At 42.7% G+C, this 20,081-nt stretch overlaps 1 protein-coding gene across 2 annotated transcripts in view; it reads left to right on the top strand.

The window, feature by feature from the left end:
- Positions 1–6,739: 6,739 nt before the first annotated feature.
- LOC121178841 (plasma membrane calcium-transporting ATPase 1-like) overlaps positions 6,740–20,081 on the top strand; it is a 79,543-nt gene continuing 66,201 nt past the window's right edge. Inside the window, exon 1 of one of the 2 annotated variants that reach the window (XM_041033238.1) lies at positions 6,740–7,183. The gene's annotated coding sequence lies outside the window, so the exon portion shown is untranslated. Of the gene's footprint in view, positions 7,200–20,081 lie in introns of both variants that reach the window. The other variant, XM_041033237.1, reaches the window with a different exon arrangement.

Below are 20,081 nucleotides of genomic sequence, written 5' to 3'. Positions count from 1 at the left end.
TGTTTCTTTGGAATTTATGGTCTTTCAGTTAGCTTTTAACCTGGAGGTACTGACAGCATAACATGGCTGAGCTGACAATGGCAGTTCAGTCATGTTAGAGTTAGAGTTACAGTTAAAGATGGTTTCATATACGTTCTGAATCCAACAGGACAGAAACACCGTCAGACAATCATTCATGTTCAAATCCCCCCTCTATCCAGATCAAATAAATCACTTCTTTTAGGTGTAATTGAAAGAGCGTGCATCCAAAATGTTTTAAATGCATAACTGCACAGAGCAACTGTTTGTGCACACAGACAGTAAGAGGAATGCTGGGTAAAGCAGTATCTACAGAAACAGTTACGCTCACAAAAAAAGGGAAGTTTTGAGGAGCTGTGTTGTAATACCTTAAACACGTGTTCGGTATTTGGGGAGATATGCATCTTTGGTTCTGTCTGAGAGTGAAATGTTCAGATGGCTATGCATTCCATATCTCTGTATTACATACGGAGCCGGAGTTCAGACATGATCTAACTCCAACTTCTTAAAGTCGACATCATTCACCATTTTACACATGCCTGAGGTCATTACTTGCATCTATATGTATTTTTGATTTTAATAACGAAACTAAAAAGTTAAGCAAACTAAACTAGTTTTATTATTCACAACCATTATTCAAGTTTCTGTGATTTACATGTGAATCCACCTGTAATTTCTGAAACGTCATATACTGGCTGCCATAGAGGCAGTGTAAGTGAAGTATCTTTAATAGAGAGGATCCAGACGCCAGAATAAACTGACTGTTGTGAAGTTAGATTGTCCGTTTATTTTATTTCATTTAAAAATCAAAAAATAGAAGCAGGCAAACAACGGAGATCGGTTGCACGCAGGTGCACACATTCATACCTGATTGGTGTTTCCATCTGGCTGCTGATTGGTCGACTTGTGCTACTTGCTGCTCTCTCCCACTCACTGAACACAGTCGGGCTAGAAAACTGCAGCACACAGTGAGCAGGACGAGGGCACATTCACTGAGGAATGCTGGCATCTTCCTGCAATGGACACGAGCTGATGTTTGACCAAAAAAATCTTTACATTTGTTTCTAGGGTTTTGCCATTTTTGGTATATCCATACAAAGACAGTTGTAAGAATGAGTTGTGGGCAAAACATCTGCAGCGCAGGGAGGCAGAAAGGATTAATAATGTGCTATAAATTTTCAGGTGGCATCAGGCGAACCCCTCGAACACACCCACGCAGCACTGTAGGTCAAAGTTGAACCATGAAGTCAGTCTGTAGTTCAGCTTGACTTATCCTCTGGGGAACATATGGAACAAAAATTTTCGACGATCAAGCTAACAGTTATATGCTTTATCTCTAAACCAAAGCGTTCATAGCCACACGGCTAAAAATAAAAGAGGAAATATAAAGTCATGTTACCATGAAATTCAGCCACAGCTGCCCAGTGCTGCAGTGACTCTGAGCTGCAGGTGGAATCAGTCTTTCGTGTCTGTGAAACTGCAGGGCAGAAGCACCAATAACACATCGCACAGTGATGTATGACGCTATTACACTGCAGACAACGAGATCAGTCAGCAGTGTGCTTCAGTCTGTGCTGCGAAGCTTTTTCAACAAAGACTGCTCACGATGATTTCTACCGTTAACACCTTTCTTAAATGAAATTATCAGTGCATGACTAATGATGGTGTGGTAATAATGGTGGTGATTTTGAAGGATGAGTGAAAGCTACAAGTTTCATTTCTGCTGAAGGAAGGAACTGAGAGCAACTCATGCAAAGGCAGAAAAAACTTAAAGGATAGATTTGATCAAGCAAACTCAGTCATGCAGGACTTTTATGAGACTGGTGGGACTGGTAACACACTCTGGTTAAATCAGAAATCATCGCGTGATCGCGTGGTCCAGGAAAGTGGTCTGCAGTCCTGGCTGCTTTTTTCATTACAGCCGGTCACAACACATCCATCTCAGAAAATGGACACGAGACTCCGAGATGATGTGGCTACTTTGGCTGTCAAAAAGACATTTTGGGAAAAGTTCAAGTAACCAGTCTCCTTTGCCTGTGCCTGTTTGTGTGTGTATGAGTGTGTGTGTGGGTCTATGTGTGTGAGAGACAGAGACACAGAGAGAGAGAGAGAGAGAGAGAGAGAGAGAGAGCTCCTGCTGCCTTTGCAGCCATGAACAGATGGAGAGGTTACTTTTTTGCCCTGAGCAGAGTCTCTCAGGACACTTTCCCTCCAGGCTCTGGAGTGCCTCCAGCAACTAAATAAATGCTTTAGATGGTTTAGATTATGGATCAGGGCCCCATTCACAAAACATCTTTGGGTTAAAACTGGAAAACTGGCCAAGAAGCTCCTAGTGGCCAGGTCAGTCCAGGTAAGACCCAGGTGTTTTCCAAAGCATCTATCTTCTCTCTTGGCAGCACCTGAATGCTGCTCAATGTCCTCCTGGACTGATATTTTTCTAAATGCTTGCAATTTGACTGAACATTTCTCATTATTATTTTCCATGTAGTAATTTTACTGTGACTTCTGTCTAATCTGTTTACACAGCATCTGTTACATGTCTGACCGTCACAGAGCAGGGATCCCTCCTCTGTTGCTCTTCCTGAGGTTTGTGTTAGGATAAGTTGTTTTTCTCATCCAAATAATGCTCTGAGGACAGAGAGTGATTTATGCTGCACAGACTGTAAAGCTCTTTGAGGCAAATTTCGTCAGTTTGAATTGATTCTGTAGTTAAGACTCAAACTTTTGGTGTCTGGTTAATGAGCTCTCTATAAAATTGTATCTGTACTCAGCCAAAGATCATTTGCGAGGGAAAACAAAGATAACACAATGATTTGAAAACAAGTTCGACAAGCCTAACAGAGTGTCCCCTCTCCTCTTTATTCAAACGACCAAGCTGATTGCATCACATCATAACTGAAGAGACAGTCTCAAGCAGCCAGCAGCTTGTAACTAGTGGCTGTAATGGTTGTGATGGGAGCAAAGGAAGAAGTCAGGTGATGTAGAATGAAGATCGACAAAGGCTGTTCGTTTCCCATTTAAAAACCAAAAGACATTGTTTTCTGAACCATGACTGTTTGACAAGCTTAACATGTTTATAGTTGTAACCATAACAACAAAGGTCCTCTAACCTTAAGGAAGTCCCTCTGTCAACCCAAAATCTGATCCTTTTCCTGAACAAAACTGAGAAGATTTTGTGCCTAAACCCAACCAAACCAAACCAAACCAAACCCTTATATACTGTATGTCTGTATCTGCCACAGTCTGCTTCCCAGACCCTGCTCATTTCTTCCAGGCCATGTTCTCCCTCTTCTTTCCCTCCAGTCCTGCCATTCATCATCCAACCACCAGATGTCCCCGGACTTTCTTCCTGTCCCCATATTCATCTACTCATCTGTTTTACATTTGCAGTTACCTGTGCTTCCCTGCTGACTAACATTCCTGATACCTTTGTCACCAGTTCCTTGTCGGATTATCTGTTTATGTTTCTTTTGTGTGATTTTGTGTACCTGCTACCTGTTGTCTGTACCTGGCTGCCTGTACTCACCTGTACTCCCCTCCACCACCCCATCTGCTTGTGAGCCTCTTTATCATCTGTTAAAGTATCTCCACTGCACCGTCCATGCATGGCCTGTTGTATCTGTAAGTTGTACTATAAATCAGGACCTACAGTAGTTGAATCAGGTTGTACGGATTCATCAACAAATCCAGTAACACCAGAGATTAATATTTGCTCAGTACTGTGACACTGCAAAAAAAAGAAAAAGAAGCCGTACTGCAGCACAGATGAAATTGAAGCATCTGCAAGAAATAACTACAGTAAATAAAAAATAAAAAAATAAATCAAACAGATTTCATGCTAAAGATGGAACGAATCAAAAATCAAGCTATGATCCTACTGGTGTCCTCTTTACGTTTTATCTCCTACAGTGTTCGATTATTTACAGTTATTTTGAGTATTGGTGGGTGTCCGTCCTTCTCTGTGTCCTCCGCGTTTGTGGTCAGTGTCTTTTCATACTAAATCTCCAGTTCCTCCTCTGCATGTCCTTCCTCGGACAGACTCTGCAGGATGTATTTACATTAGATACACAGGTGTGTTGTGACAACAGTACGTGCAGGAGTGGAGGCAAAGGGCTGCAGTGAATCAGCCAGGTGAGTCCTGATACGGTACATTCCTCTGACCTGATTCCAAAACGGAAATGTTACACCAAAGACAATCCAAACACAATTTATTTCATTTTCAAAATCCCCTTTTTGGTACCACCATCCATTTTATTTACTCACTAAAATATCCTTCACTGTTAAAGTGGCCACAATCCAGATCAGAGAAGGTCTGACAGTTGATGAAAATGTTCATAGGCTTGCCTAGTAGCACTGAATAGAAACCATACACTTACATTAATTAGCTTTACCAGCAGCTATGAGTACTTTGTTGACTGGATTTGTCCTGTGTTATGTCTTTCAAGTGGGTGATGTCCTACGCCTCCGTCCCTCCCAAAAAATAACCTGAATTTAACATTATTCAGAGGTAAAGGGAAGAAAGGACTGTGCAGCTGCAAGGATGCAAAATAAATTAAAGTGGCTATAATCAATATGTTTATATTAACAAAGGATCACATGACCACTTGTATGTGAAAGAGGTCCCTCGTGGTGTCGAGCTCACAGGGATGTATCGCCCAAATCTGCAGCTCTGTGGAGCTTTTTAGCTTCATTTAGATCATGCTCATTTAGCTCATTAGCTAGTTTTATGGTTTTATGGCACAGGGTCAGTGTTTCCACCAAACAAGCTCTGATAAACCCACCGTAGCAAGCCACCGAGCCAGATAGGAGCTGGTGGAGACCCAACCTGAGCCAGAAAATAGAGTGAATGGGTGACTGTTTTCTGAGATTCACTATGCGATACCAACCAAAACACAATAAACCCTTTGATTCATTTCACTCATATTTGCTCTTTTTGTTTCTGATTAAAGAATCACAAGAATTTAAGTAAGGCCAACTCATAAACATCATTTCTACCAGAGAGGTTCAAACAGCAAAGTATGTTAATATCTTGTATATTAACTGCAGAAAGAGTGTACCTCTAAATTACTATACACTGCATACAGTTAGTATGTCGTCTTAAGACTCAGTACTGGTGGAGGATGACAAGTCGTGGTTGGTGGTGACTGCTGGTGACTCTGGCAACAGTGATGAGAATCAGTAGCTCTCCTTCATCTGCAGTCAGTGTTTTATTGAAAGTGAAGCAGTGTACTGTGCTGTTAAATGGCAGCTTTAACCACCTCTCTGCCTCTCTGTCATTAGCATAGCGTAGGAGGCAGAGCTGATTGAGTGGCCAGTTGGCAGTTAGAGAGAAATTTCTTTTCAGGTTCTTTGTTCATGTGTTTGCACCAGAAAAATTCACCGTACACGAGCACAAGCAGCGTTAAATGTACATCTGTGTCTCTTATGCACAACGATGCGATCTCTGTTTTTCATAACTACACGTTAAACAGATGTGTGCAGAAGGTCAGAGCCTTTAATCATATCACAGGAGAAGTTTTACAGATTTTCACCAGAACAGCAGTTAAAAAAACAACTTCCCCCACTGAAAATGTTAAACATATTCATCATCCTCCATGATGCCTTTGAAAGGACAAGTTCCTCCCTTAAGGTTAAATATGTATCTGGATCCATGATCATGATACAAAAACAGTTCAATAAGCCCCTGTTGAAGCCTGATTTTTTGCTGTTTGACTCAACTTAAGCTTCAGTTCAAATTAAACTCAGATTTAATTTTGCTTGGCTTGTGATTCTTACCAGAGGCACAGAGTAAATCTATGATCACAGGAAAAGAGAGAAGAAAATATAATTCTGCTCCTCAAAATAATATTCAGTTTGACTTTTGCCCAAACTGCCTTTTTTTTCTTTTTAGCTCTTTGTGCCTCTAAAAATTATTCAGATTAGTATTTTTTTTTTTACTTTTATGTTAAATTATTGTAATTCAACTTGAATTATTACAACGTAACACTTAACACTTTTTGATTTTTTTCTCAAAAACTTTCCCCCAATCAAAATACTTTTTCTTTTCCTTATCCCTTATTTTCAGTCTCTTTCCATTTTCCCAAATTTCCTAAAAAAAAAAACAAAACCTTATTGTTGAAATACTATGACTTTTACTCAATGTATTGAGTATTTATTCTCGAAAGCTCCGTTTATTTGTTAACATTGCTCCTTAGAAAAAAATTTTTAAATAATGTGATACCATGCAGTAACAAATGAGAGTCTCTCATCATTTGCGTTCTTTGCCTTTAACAGAAATGAGCCTCCATACATTGCTCCAGACCAGATCCAGATGTGGATTTAGATGATCCTCCCTCTCCAGCCCTCAGGGCTTCGGCCCGGATCCTCACCCCGGGCCTGATGTTCTCCGTAGCTCGGTTTCTCTGCTTGATTACCTAATTAATTCACAGATCCACCTTAAAAACAGGGTAATCCCGGGCTGGTCCCTCCCTCTCTCGCGGTCTCCAGCACCAGTTCACCTCCCTCTCTCTCTCTCTCTCTCTCTCTCTCTCTCAGTTCCCCAGCTCGCCAGGAAAAGACGCTGATCCGGACGTTGGGTCTTTTCTCTGGTCCTGTTTGAATGTGTTGGACCCCCCCCCCCCCCCACACACACACACACACCATCACCACCACTACCACCCCTACCCCAGTCCCACCCACCGCTCTGCAACACACACACACACACACACACACACACTCTCCAGCAGTGCTCATTTACTGGATCTGCTCTTTGTTATCAGAGCCTTTCCCTCCTCTGCTTTTTATTTTCAGGAGAGAGAGAGAGAGAGAGAGGGGGGAGTTTATTCTTCCCTTTTAGCGGATTGATTTCTGACTGAATCTGGATCTGGTTTGTTTTCCTTCCTCGAGGCTGCCGCTGCAGGGACCAGAGCCGACGCTTCTACCAATGTAATTAGTGTCAAATAAACTGGTTTAAACGTCGGAACAAAAGGACGTTGAAGATTTTTTTTTTTTCCCTCTTCCCCCCCTCCCCACCACCTCCACCCGGTCTGTCAATCATTTTTCACCACTGCAGTTGTCAACTTGGAGCCCTGCTGGGAAATGGACAAACCCCTCTAAAGTGTAGACGCTGCTCGCCTCACCGACACAACCACAGGACGTGATTTGGACGAGGATCCCCTGGGTGGAGGTAACGTCTGTTTTCGGTATGTTTTGTTGTTGTTCTTTTTTTTTTTTTTAAACTTTACTCGCCACAAGTCCGCTTTCTTTCAGTGCACTTGTGGCTTAAAGACAAGAAACGTAGCGTCGTGTGTCTACCTGGGACCGTGGAAGTGAAATTTTAACGTGTTTTTGAGGAGTCTGTCGTGTCCCCGGTTGTCCGCACTGCTTAGCATCCGGGTAACGTTCACAACTGCAGTTTCTTTACCTTCACACTCACTTATTAGCAACTACAGGCGATTTTTTGGGGATTTTCCACAGGTGTGAACGCACAACTGTCCTGTTCAGGGACACCATAACCTCTATTTTAATGTATTCTCTGCGAGGTTAATCTCAGCGGCGCCTCACAAACGCCCCCCTCCTCCCCCGAGGCACGTTTTTCTACCCGTTTCTTCCCGTCAAACGTCCCGACAGTCAGCTAGGTTCCAGCCCCGGTACGTGCCTTTCTCTCGTCTGCAGACAACGCTGTCAAGTCTCCCATTCAAAAATGTGGACGCTAAACGCCAACTTGCATCGCTTTTTTGACGGGCCAACACGCCTGTTAAGACATACACAGATGCACTGGGATTGATTATACATGTAATTGATCGAATATCACTTAATTCTGAAAGGGTATGAACTTTTAGACTCGGTACGCAGCACTCGCTAGTTTCTGTCGCCTGACGCTGTGTATTTTCCAGCCAGGAGACCGTGAGTGCGCATCAGTTGGTAAAGTTGTCATTTTAGTAAAATGAGACGTTTTTACATGAGGTGGAGGCATGCCGAATTGTACGGCTGTTTCCGTTGACTCTGAACGCGTTTTTAAGACGCTTTAAAGCCTTCATGTGAACTGCCTAACGAGAAAATGTACTTAAAATCGTCAGATTCCGCATGGCGCTGTTGTGACGGGTCTCCCCGGGCGACGGAACGGCACGTATCGACTGTTGCAGGGTCTGCGAGGCAGGGATCGGACCGCCTGCGGACGTCTCCGGGTGTCTGGAAACAGTTTGCTCATAGTCTCTGCCTACAGTGTTTTGTTTTCCGTGTGATATTTCCCTTGGTAACCAAAAGAACCCTTTATCATCAGTAAATTAAACCGAGTCTGGCAACTTGATATTAAAAACAGGGCTTTTCTTTTGCTTTTCTTGTCATTGGACACTGGTTGCTACGGTCGCTGCCACAGTGTTTGGTATTGAGATGTGTTTCTGGTATGACTGGTGTCCTCGCACTGCTGTCATGAATGCGACGCCTTCAGGGTGAGCTTGTTCGGCTTGTTGGAGTGGTTTCCCCACATTGAGCGCTCACGTTGTGAATAGCACTTCTGCTTTCCAGGCTGTCATAATGACGGGCGGCCGTGACCGAGGGTTGGAAAGAAGTGTTTACCGAGCTCGTTTTTATTTTAATTAACGGGCGTTTCGGCTCGCGAAGAACCGTCCTTACGTCATCTGCCAAGATGGGCGGATGAGCAGCAGCAGCAGCTCTCCTTTTCTTTTCTTTCCTCTTCTCCTCTCATTTCATCCATCTCCTCCTCCTCCCTCCTCCTCCTCCCCTCTCAGTCTGGGTGTGTCCTGCCTTATTGCGTTAGGAAGGAGGGGGGATCCCGCATCTTGGCTCATGGTGACTCCTCCTCAGCCTGTGACCTCCAAACGAGGGCATTGCTCCTTCTGTTTTCCAGTGCTGCTATTTCACCACACAGAGAAGCTTTCTGCGAAGGAAATGAGCACCAAGGAAAACTCTGATGCTTTGTTTAGCCAAATAGGTTGAATTTTTAGGTGATTCTGAGGTGTGCGAAGGCGCCGTGACTCTGTTGTTTACTGGATCCTCAAGGGAAAATGGCTACTTTGGATCAAGTGTGCTTGTTTTTTCACTGATGAATTCATGGTGTTTCACAAGCTGCGAGTCCACCGCTCCATAATTTGCCACTGAGTCTTGCAAAATCGCTTTACGTCAATTTGAGTTCAAAGGAGAACGCAAATGAGTAGCAATACATTGATTTATAGGATCTGTATGGGTGCTGAGACCTGACGGAGCCGTATAACACAGTTTCATAAACCTTGTGCAGTGATATAATTACCACAAAGTTATTGCACAACACAAAGTCTTACTGATAAATGCATTGAATCAGAAACTGGTTGTCAGACTTTCGTCAGGTAAATTTCAGAGATGGATTTTAATAAAGTCAGAACAAGTGATTATCAATGTGCAGGATTTCTTTGGGCTTTTTTGTAGGACAATGCATTAAAATTTGCACAGTCCTATGGTGACTGTGCAGGAATTCCCTCTTGAAGTGGTTCAGCTGAGGTGGTCTGCCACCCTGATGCATGATGCATCTCGTCCTGTGACATAATTAGGTAACTGATGATGGCCTGAGCCGCAGCTACACTAATGGCATTTGCCGTGTGAAATAGCACCTCTGCTCTTGTTCCCTGAAGGTTAACAGTTTAATTTTAATGAAACTATATTTATTTTTTATGAAGTTGGCAGAGGCGAGGTGGCCTGTGGCTGATTGAACCAGAGCTGAAAAGATTAGTTGATTAATCATTAGTTGGTCAACAGAAAAATAATTGGCAACAATTTTGATAATCATTTCATTGTTAAAGTCATTTTTAACGCAAAGATGCCAAACATTCACAAATTCCAGAATTCATTAAACAGAACATTAATTTAATGACATGACACTGAATGTAAATGTAATGATAGATCCCATTTTGGCCTGGGATTGGCTGAAGCCCCTTGATACCCTGCACAGGATAATAGGTAGGTATAGATAATAAACGGGCGAATGGTGCCAGCTACAGTCTGCCGTTAAAATAATCCTAGTGAAATATGTCTAACAACAACAACACAGCTTTCACTGTGATGAATATTCTGTCTCTAACCTCAGCCTTGACCTCCTCCCAGCTGAGGACACAGTCGGGTTTACCTGCAGACAGATGAGTGTTCTGGTTGTGTCTGAAGCTCCCACTGAGGTCCTGATGACCACAGGAGGAGACGGATGCTGACTCAGTGTGTCTGTCCTCTTAACATCCTGCAGGAGCTTCAGGCTCTTTAAGCGGCAAAAAGAAGAATAGATTTGAAATTTTAATGTGGTTTATTTACAGAGGTCAGTCGCATTCTTTTCTTTGAGGAAGGTCTGTGTAATCTCATGTGTCATTCTCACTCCTGTTACTTGATACTGATGCTCCAGGTGGTGTTAGTGGAGAGAGGTGTTGACTTTTATTAATATTATTATTACTATGTTTTTGATTAATCAAATTAATGATTTCAAACAGGAAAATGTTATGGTTCTGCATCGACTTGAAGTTAATTTAAGGTTAGGTATCAGAACAGTTGGATGGGTGTCAGCAGCCTCAGTGACTGTGATCAGGCCGAGCCAATTTAAAGTAGAGCTCTGCCTCAAGTTGTGGCTGAAATCTGTAAGGGTTTGTGTGTGTATGTAGTGTCCTCTGGTAAATATGGGTTTATTTTGATTTTTAAAATTGGTCTGTCTGTTGTGTGTTGATGATCAAACTGCTCCCCACCCCTGAGCATTAATTCAATTTATTCTATTTTGTTGAATTAATTTTTTTTTCTCAATTTTCTACATTTCCCAGAAGGCCTTCTGAGAAAAAAGCATTTCCCAGAAGGCCTTTTGAGAAACAATAAGATCTAGTGTTTATTTCCGTGTCTGTCTGGTTGTTGAAATGTCTAGTCAGCCCATCGTGGATGTTGTTGTGTTTTGCCTGCTGTCCATCACACATGATCTGATGTGTGGCTGCAGTGAACTGTGGGTGACAGAGGCTGTTGTGTTTGAATAAATGTGTTGCTGGATTTCCTCCTCTCTGATGGATTTCTCCTCGTGGCATTGTTGAATGCTGGTTTCAAAATGGCATCCCTACGAAAAGCCCTAGCCGTGTGTCATTTTCCTTGTTTAATCTGTTTTGTTTGATGGAATTTTACACATCTTTATTGTACTGTATCAGTTGATTCTGGTCTTCACAACCCTTATGTTCACGTTAGCGTCATGTTCAGTTCATAAATGCGAGCTGTTCTTCGGCTGGTGCAGATATTAAAAGGAAACTTATGCGGTAGTGTGTGTTTGTGTGTGTGTGTGGGTGGGGGGAGTTGTACTTTAAAACTGTAGGTGGAGATGTTTCAGTATGTTCAGTTGTCCACCAGATTAAGAAAAAAAAATGTCAGCTAGATCAAAGCAAGGCACATGAACTGTGGCTGTTTTTAATGCGTGGAAGTGGGTTTGAACCGTTGACGCTTCGGACCAACATGCTTCTGTCACGATCAGGCTGTAAACAAGCGTGTCACTGTGATCTCGGTGATTCAACTCTTTGGATCCCAGATGTAGTCTAAACCCTCTGGGGCTTGAATTACAGATCACGATGACCTGAGTCACCCCGAGGTGACGGTAACTCTGAACAGTTGGGACCTGGGCCTTCTGTCTTTTGTCATTTTTAACTGTTGAATGATGATATTCGTGTTGCTCTTGATAGTCTGCGAAACTGCGAAAATACACACACACACACGTATATGTATTAGAGCATAAATCCAGTAAATCCAATATTTCCATTTTTCACTCAATTGGACAATTAGGGACATTAAAAGGTTGAGTACCTTTGTTTAAATAGCGAGGTATAGATTTACATAGTCTCACTGCCTAAGTCGTCGTCAGTTTGCCCAAGCAGAGTCTGTTGGACGCCATCACCATCCATTCCTGCACCTGCAGACACTCAGGCTCCTGTAGCAGCCAGAGTACGGTATCATTCACAGCTGGGACCTAAGAAACCGACCGAACGCACGGTCCATTACACTGGTGTGGATGGAGATTTTTAAAATTCAGTGAAATGTGGAAACCCCTCTGCAGATGGAATCCCTGCCTGTGAACCAGATTCTACAGCACACCCTTTGTCTCTTATGTAAGTCCACATCAATTATTAAGGGACGCAGTGCAGCTGTGAGAAGCTCAGTCCTATATTTAAGATATGGATGGTCTCTGCTCAACAGAGCCTCAGTGTTTATGGTTATAGCAGAGCTGTTAGCCTTTATAACTATTTTATAATTCTGCTGGCAGGAAAGGGTTCACCCCACTGTAATGGAAAACTGCTGAGGTACAGCTGTATGTAATTCTTATTTATTTATTTATTTATTTATTTTTAATTTAACCAGGAAAGCCTCAATCTTTCAAGGTTCATTTAAGTGTTTATGTAATATTTGTATCAACAGGTTTACTTAATCTCAGTGACAGGCCTTTCATTTGGAACAGGCTAATGTTAGATTGTTCTCTCTCATTTCCCGTTTTATTATTACATATGATTATACTTTAGTAAGGAGCCTGTCTGTGTCCGATCTCCTTCTGTTTTAATGTGTTATTGATGTAAATTCAACACTTTCTCCGTGTCTACCTGCTGTACAACCAGTCATCTGAAAACACTTTATCTTTTAACACAAATACTCATTCACATATGATTTCCACTCACTTCTTCTTTGCTGTTTCTTAATTTGTTAGTAAGAAGAGCTGCAAGTGAAACACTTCCACAGATGTGGCATAATCCTTTCCTTTCCTGGTCGGTTTTTAATGCAAGTCTGTCAAAATTACAACATGTCAGACAGCCCTTCTGAACATATTCTGCACTTACTATATACTCATACTCCAGTATTACAGAAAGAGATTTAAGTGTTCATTTAATGTGAAACACTTGACGAAAAACAAACAAAAAGCAAAGTGAGAGTGAACAGAATAAATTTACGTTGGATGGAGAAACTGTTATGTGCTAGTGCTTTAAGGGCTTTTTAGTTCTTTCATTTGTGAATTTAATGTATGTTACAGCCATGGAAAACTTATCCTTGATCTCGGGTTCATACTGCCTTTAAGTGTCAGAGGTCTGCATCTCAACCTGAGGCTTGAATGGTTTGACAAACTCGGGTGAGTCTTAGTTACACTCCATCACACGTGCTCCTCCTGAATGTGCAACACATGCAAATTTCAGTCTTGTTGAGTGCTGTACAATGCATGTCGAAATGCAGGTAGCCATAGCAACAGCACTGAAGCTTCAGGCTCTGCTAGCAGTTAACTGGCTGGTGAAACTAACCTAGCCGTGGATTAAAACTGACAACAAACACACTTTGGAGTGCGGAGGTGGATTCACACGCATCCGACTTTTGCTCCTCTGGTCAGTGGAAATGATTGAGGAGACAATAATGGACGTCCTCATGGAGATGATAATGGTCTCCCATTGTGGTGTTGTCTGGCTGCTCATTGGACGTGATCATCATGGGGACACCTCCTTGCTGTGGGTCCACGGTGTGAAACTGCCTTTAGGAAATATCCACACAGATGTCGTGGAGGCGTCAGGATTGATGATTGTGACTGGACCATCTGAGAGTGTGCTCCTGACACATGCTTACATAACACCTCTATGTGTGTGTGTGTGTGTGTGTGTGTGTGTGTGTGTGTGTGTGTGTGTGTGTGTGTATGGTTGGCAGGTGTTTTGTGGGTGGGTATGTGGGAGTTTGTGTTTGTGTGTGACAGACAGGAAGGTTTGAGCTGCAGGACGGACATCCAACAACAGCATCTTCCTGAGCACTTCTTAAACAGGATGGACTGAATCACAGAGGAATATTAAGGAAATGTGTTGATTCTGTAAGTCGACATACAGCAGCCTGTAATGGCTGAAAACATCTCATCCGAACTTGGAGACGTTTTTCTGGCTCCGGCACAGAAACGTGATGTTCTCGTTCTCAGCCCCACCAACAAAACCGTTGATTGGTCGGCTGTTTTTCCAACCAGAAAACAGACATCAGTTAACCCAACAGCCGAACGGTTTGAAACACTAAAAATAAAGTCAGATATAGACAGTAACTCAGAGGTCTGGACACAGGCTTTTTTTTTGTTTTGACATCGATGTAGGTCAGCACTTGAGAGTAGGATGTGCTGTTTTGTATACCACATTCAAATGTTTAATATAACTATACTTATGTGACACGACAACGGGTCAGTGTCTGAGGTGTGGATGTGAAGCACAAACAGCGAAGCTCTTAATTTAAAGAGGAAACCGGGATCAATCTTCCCTAACAAACAAATGGAAAAACAACCCCCGCCCCCAAAAAAACATAAACTAATGACCAAAATTAAACATGAAAACAACAAGAAAAAAAACCAAGAGGGACAATAACACTAAATGACTAAATAATGACGGGGTTTTAAGGGAATTCCATATTATAAAGTAATATAAAAAATTATAATGCAGTAAAAAGCTGAGAACAAACTAACATTGAATTTATAAATATCTCAGTCTGTGTGAGCACTGCAGTCATATTCATTTATCATAATACATGTTAATGTTTGTGGAATTTATGTCTGTTTTAGCTCCTTTTTCTGTTTCTGCGCTCTAACTTTAACTTTCCTCACCTCCTAAAGGTGAAGGTGTTGCTGTGACGCGCTCAAATCTGTGTGTGCGTGTGCGTGTGCATGTGTGTCTCTGTGTGTTAATCCTGATGAAGCCGTCGGTGCAGAGAGGTGTTGAAGCTCGTTGTGAATGTGATGAGCTGCAGTGAGCTGAGCTGTGTGTGTGTGTGGGTTTAATGCTGTGTACTAACAGACATACGTGTGTGTGAATGTGGGAGCTCTGCTTTGTGGGTTGTTCCAGTGTTCATGTGCGTCAACAGTTGCAACAGAGGATCAATAATTATCAGTTTTCTACGGTGAACTGCAAATCAAACTGTAAATTAAACCCTTGTGCCAAGTATAAATTCATCTCAACATGGCCTCCTCACCTGGTCAGTCTGCTGTATATTGATTAGGCGGCAGCAGGGCAAAACTCTGCATATCCACCTTTAGATCCTTCAAACGACCTGTGCCACACGCTGCAGACTATTATTCATTATTCACCTGCAGCAATGTTATCACTTAACCAAACAGAGATTAACGTAGTGGTAACGGTTAAGAGACATGATTAATATGTCAAGTTAGGTAAATGGTAAACTGTTAATTGATTCAGACGGTATAATCAAACTATTTTTATCTGTTATCTGTTTGTTCTCTGCTGCTGTATGTAGAGGTTTATACTAGTTACTCAGAGAACTCAGACACGGGTAAAATCAGTCCCTGCATAATGTCCCTGTGTGTGCTTTCTGTGGTTGCCACGGTCAAACAACAAGTTGAAGAAGTTCAGCCTTTGTCAACTCAGATGGCAGCGACCAAGTTTTCACGAAAGTGTCTGTGGCATGATAAGAGAAGGGGGGCTACCTCGTTGGCGCAGCTACTGTCATGTTTACATTGTAAGAAATGGAGGCAGCAACAGCAACTGTTTGCTGTTCAAACGTTCCTTAATGTTCAGCTTAAATATACAATATATTAAACAGATAACAGTGAACTGACTCAGCTCCAGGGCCGAGCTTCTCTATAATTTAGACTGGTGTTCATGCACATTCTGAAATCCAATGTGTTTGTGTGCGTGTGTGTGTGTTTGTGTGTGTTTTTAATGCTGGCAGCTTATTTGGCATCCCTCTGAAGAATGTTAACAACTGATAAAGATGAGAGACCAACAAGCTGCCAGAACTGAAACACACACAGTACAGACCTGCAAGTGAACTGACTCAGTAAGTGGTTTATTATACCATCACTGTCTAAACTTACATTTTTATCTTGTGGAAAATGTGGGAAATTTCTAACTTTTTATTTTATTTGAGTGATAAAAGATTGATGCGTTCCACTAAGACCTGCGTGCAGTGACGTTCTTTAAAGTCTGGCAGTCTGAGGTGTACTGATAGACAGTAGGGGGGGACATGAGTGTGTGTGTGTGTGTGTCTCTGAGCGAGTGTGTCCCCTCAGAGACAGTCAGAAAAAGGCGTAGGTCAGAGGAGGAAGTGAGCAGATGGAGGGCGGATGGAGAGAGAGTCAACAGGAAGTGGAGGCTCGATGGTTTCCTCATGTTATGTTGGCAACAGTCAGGATTTCACTTCCCTGTACAAACGCAGCCAACAGGTGCTGTGAGTGTGTATTTGCGTGTGTGTGTGTGTGTGTGTGTGTGTGTGTGTGTCCGTCATGTTTCAGTCCAGCTCGTCCTTCATGTTATATTTGATTCTCCTTCAACTCAGAGGAACTTCTGAAAATCGGGACCTTGAAAAAGTGTTAAAGGGCTAGTTTCCTGGGCCGTGACTAGTTATAGGTTTGGACTAAAACCATCAGAGGTGGAGTCAGGTTCAAATTACATACGTACGGTACTGACTCTGATTTCTGCCAGACTATTATCTAAAGCTGTTAAGCTCCACCGTAAGCTGTGTAACGTGTGTAGTTTTAGTGAAAATATAAGCGTAACGTAAGAAAAGTTTGTTCGGTTTTGTCGCCAGCAGAATCTGTTGAGGTTGTTTGGTGTTGTGCTCATGGAGGCAGATCTTTTGTTGGGTCTTTTTTCTGTGTGTCACGGGTTTGGTCTTAAAAGCTCTGGTCTTAAAGTGATAGCATCCTGACACACTGTGTCTGTCTATCTATCTATCTATCTATCTATCTATCTATCTATCTATTTAACTGAATGGAATGCAGAAACAACAGTTTATTTTTATCTTATATGAATGGTCATGGCAATTCATGGTCATTCTTTTAAACGGAAATGCTGCTATGCCGGACATTCAGTGGTTTCGGCTCCACCAATGTGAATATTTACTCATTTAGGCTCATGGACCATGTATCTAGATACGCATTAAAGGGAAGGGGACATACACACCCTGACGCTGACTCATCTTTAACACATTTTTATAATATTATGTACTATTCAGGGATCCTCCCCATCCCACAAGTACATTTCAGACCTGTGGAAAATCTTGTACCACCATAAAAAATAAGTGCCATATATGTCATTTGTTTAATGAGTGTGAATGTTGCTAATGCTGCGTAGCCATGACCCCCACTTCCCTGCGTATTTTTAAAACGTTGCCAAAAGCAGTCACGAGATGAGGTGGGTCAGGATCTGAATGGCTAAGCAATTCTGTGGGGAAACCCTGCTGACATTCAGTCCTGGTTCCTGTTCAGACAGCAGACGCTGCAGAGTCCCCGCTGTGGTTTGCTTTCTATCCTCCCGTCAGTGTGATGTCGAGCTGACAACAGGGAACTCTGACACAACAGACACACCACCCCTGTCTACCAAGTTTCAGATCCTACTCAGATCTGATTCCCGGCCCTGGTCTGTGGTCTGTGCAGGGAGAGCAGGGTCGTTGGAATGCAGTGTTTGTATTGTAGACACTGGGCGTGGCTCTGTTTGGCCATGGTGACTGAACAGTCAGCACACAGCCATTCATCACGGTGTGTACACACAGAAACACACAGCTCAGATCTGAACACCCGTCTCTGCTGTCACAGCCAAGACGCTCCGAACTGGGACGAGATGAAATCTGTTGAAACATAAAAAACATCAGAGAGGAACAGGGACCTGCTCGATCCTCTGCTGTTTGGAAAAAATCTCAACTTGGAAATGGAACAGCTGAGAACGTTATTCTCAGCTGTTCCATTTGAGTTTCTTGAACTCTCAATGTTGTTCTCACCCAGTGACTTGAGACTCTGAGGGCCAGAATCAGATCTGGAGGTTTGTTCTTCTGACCTGTTATTGTGTTTGACGGTCAGTACGGTCAGAGGAGCCTTTGGCCTCAGCTCTGTGAGATCATGTGCTCAGTGAAGCTGAAGTGTCTTTCCATTCCAAAGTTCATCAGGGAAAAAAAAACAAAGCAGGAGAGACACATGAGAGCTGTGTGTGTGTGTCCATTCAGCACGGTTTCACACACCGCATGTTTTCCTGTGACTTTGAATGTGTCATGCTGTCGTGTTCTGATTTTACCAGCATGTGGGGAGCTTGGAAAGGTAGAAACAGCGCTTTATGTCCAGACTGAAATGGCGGCTGTAAACCAGGTGATAGGACAGGTCGTCGATAAATTGCAGGGCTGTTGGTTTGAGCTCCAACTCGTGATGTCTAGGTGTTGATGTGTCCCTGAGTAATCCAGTAGGGTTTCTGGTACTGTATAAAGACACAGACATGACAAACAACACTGATCTGTGTGATTATTAGTGACCAGAGCTGAGGCGGCGCTCACGGTCCCCTATAGGTTTGTTGCAGGGACGAGAAACCTTTGCAGGAACTCCGTAATCCCACCCGCGTTTCGACCTGGAGGAACCAGGGTATAAATTAAGCTCCGGGGAGATTGTTTTACCCTACAAAAGGTCCTTGCTCAGGGTTTAGAAGTTTTTGAAGGTTGAGGAACGTTTTCCGTGGGGTTTGCAGCACAGAACGTTGCTGATTGGTCAAGTACCCCAGCGGTTTCCACTGCAATGTTATACACCTGGCATTTTTGTACGTGTAATTTGTGAACGACAATAATCAGGATGGAGCAGCCTGAGGTTTTACAACTGATGGACCGACGAGCAAGTCTGGGCTTTGTTGTCAGTTTTTGTACAAATGTCTTGAAAGGCGGCCGTCGTGCTTGTCATGAATCAGCGGATTCATTTGCTTAATCTTCCTGGGGCTTTGGCTGTGCTGTGGAGGCACAAATCACAATGCGCCGGAGGAACTTACACCCTGGGAAAGTTTGTGGACATTATTTCTGGGTAAATTAAACTTCGTAGAACTTTTGGTGGAAAAACACCTTTATATGTCTGTTACTTGCTTTTCCATCGGTTCACCAAATCACTTCGCCTGTGCATAATTTTCCAAGCCAAATCCGACCTGCTAAACATCAGAACTCCTACAGTTTTTAACTCAAGCGTCTAAAAGTTGTTTCTTGAACTGTTCTCCTTCATCAGGCTTTGTTAATCATGTAAGGAAATGTATTTCATCCATGCAAAGTTTCATAACGTGCGGAAAATGTCAGAATTAGCTATATGAGGGTTACTTCTGCAAATGAAGGTCAAACATTACTTTCATTTCTGTTTTCTTTCTTTTGTTTTTTAAACTATAAAAGGGGTATCCCTGCACCACTCTGACATTTGCTGTCTTTATGTTGTACTTGCTGTATGTCCTCATACTGAGACAGAAACTGATGACTGACTCTTTCCTCTGTCTCCTCCTCATATCGCATTCCTCCTCTGAATGCAACCCTGTCACGCACTCAGCTGCTCTCTGATTGGACTGCGAGATATACTCCTCCTACCCATTAACATGAATAGCAGCTTGTGTTTTCGGCGTTCACACACACACACACTCCCCACTCTCTGTCAGCTTGAACAGTTATTTTTCTCATAAAACCCAGGAATGTTTGGTGTCACATTGTCCAATTGGTTTTCTGCCCAACAAACAGCAGACTGTGAAGCTTTTTTTTTTTTTCCACTCTGCTCTCGGTCACAAGATGCTCCACCGACAGTCATCTGAGCCTGAGTAATGTGCTGTCTCACTGCTGCGGACTGGAAGAGGCTGGTGACTGTTGGGGTTATTTCTCTGCACAGTAGGAAAAAAAAATAAGCCCAAACAAATGTTGTGCATAATGGAGCTGATTAGGACTCCAGAATGTAGCAGTTGACTAATACAGTCAGATCAGGTTTTTTAGTTTTATGTTATAAAACAACCTATATTCAGGCCATTCTCCTTTTGAAGAACCTTGTGAGTATGAGAATCTTTCTCGTGTTTTTGTGTTTCCCAGGGATTTAAGGCATTGACCATGAACCACGTCGTCCCTGATTTGTGTCTGACCTGGGATCTTTGTGTCATGTCATTCCCCATCTCTGTCCGTCCTCATTTACTGCCATGTACTCTGCTATCGACTTTCTATAAAAGCATAAAATGCCCCCGGAATACTAGGTTTTCTCTTCCAAACAATGCAAAAAGTTGCACTGATTGATACCTGTGAAGCGAACGTACACCGTGTTCGATCGGTCAGTCCCCTGCCGAGCTGAATCATCATCTCGTGATTGATTTAGACAG

This window comes from Toxotes jaculatrix, chromosome 3 (genome assembly GCF_017976425.1).
Source record: "Toxotes jaculatrix isolate fToxJac2 chromosome 3, fToxJac2.pri, whole genome shotgun sequence".
NCBI lineage: Eukaryota > Metazoa > Chordata > Actinopteri > Toxotidae > Toxotes > Toxotes jaculatrix.
The sequence above is the reverse complement of the archived record's forward strand: the minus strand, read 5'-3'. Positions and strand labels throughout refer to the sequence as shown.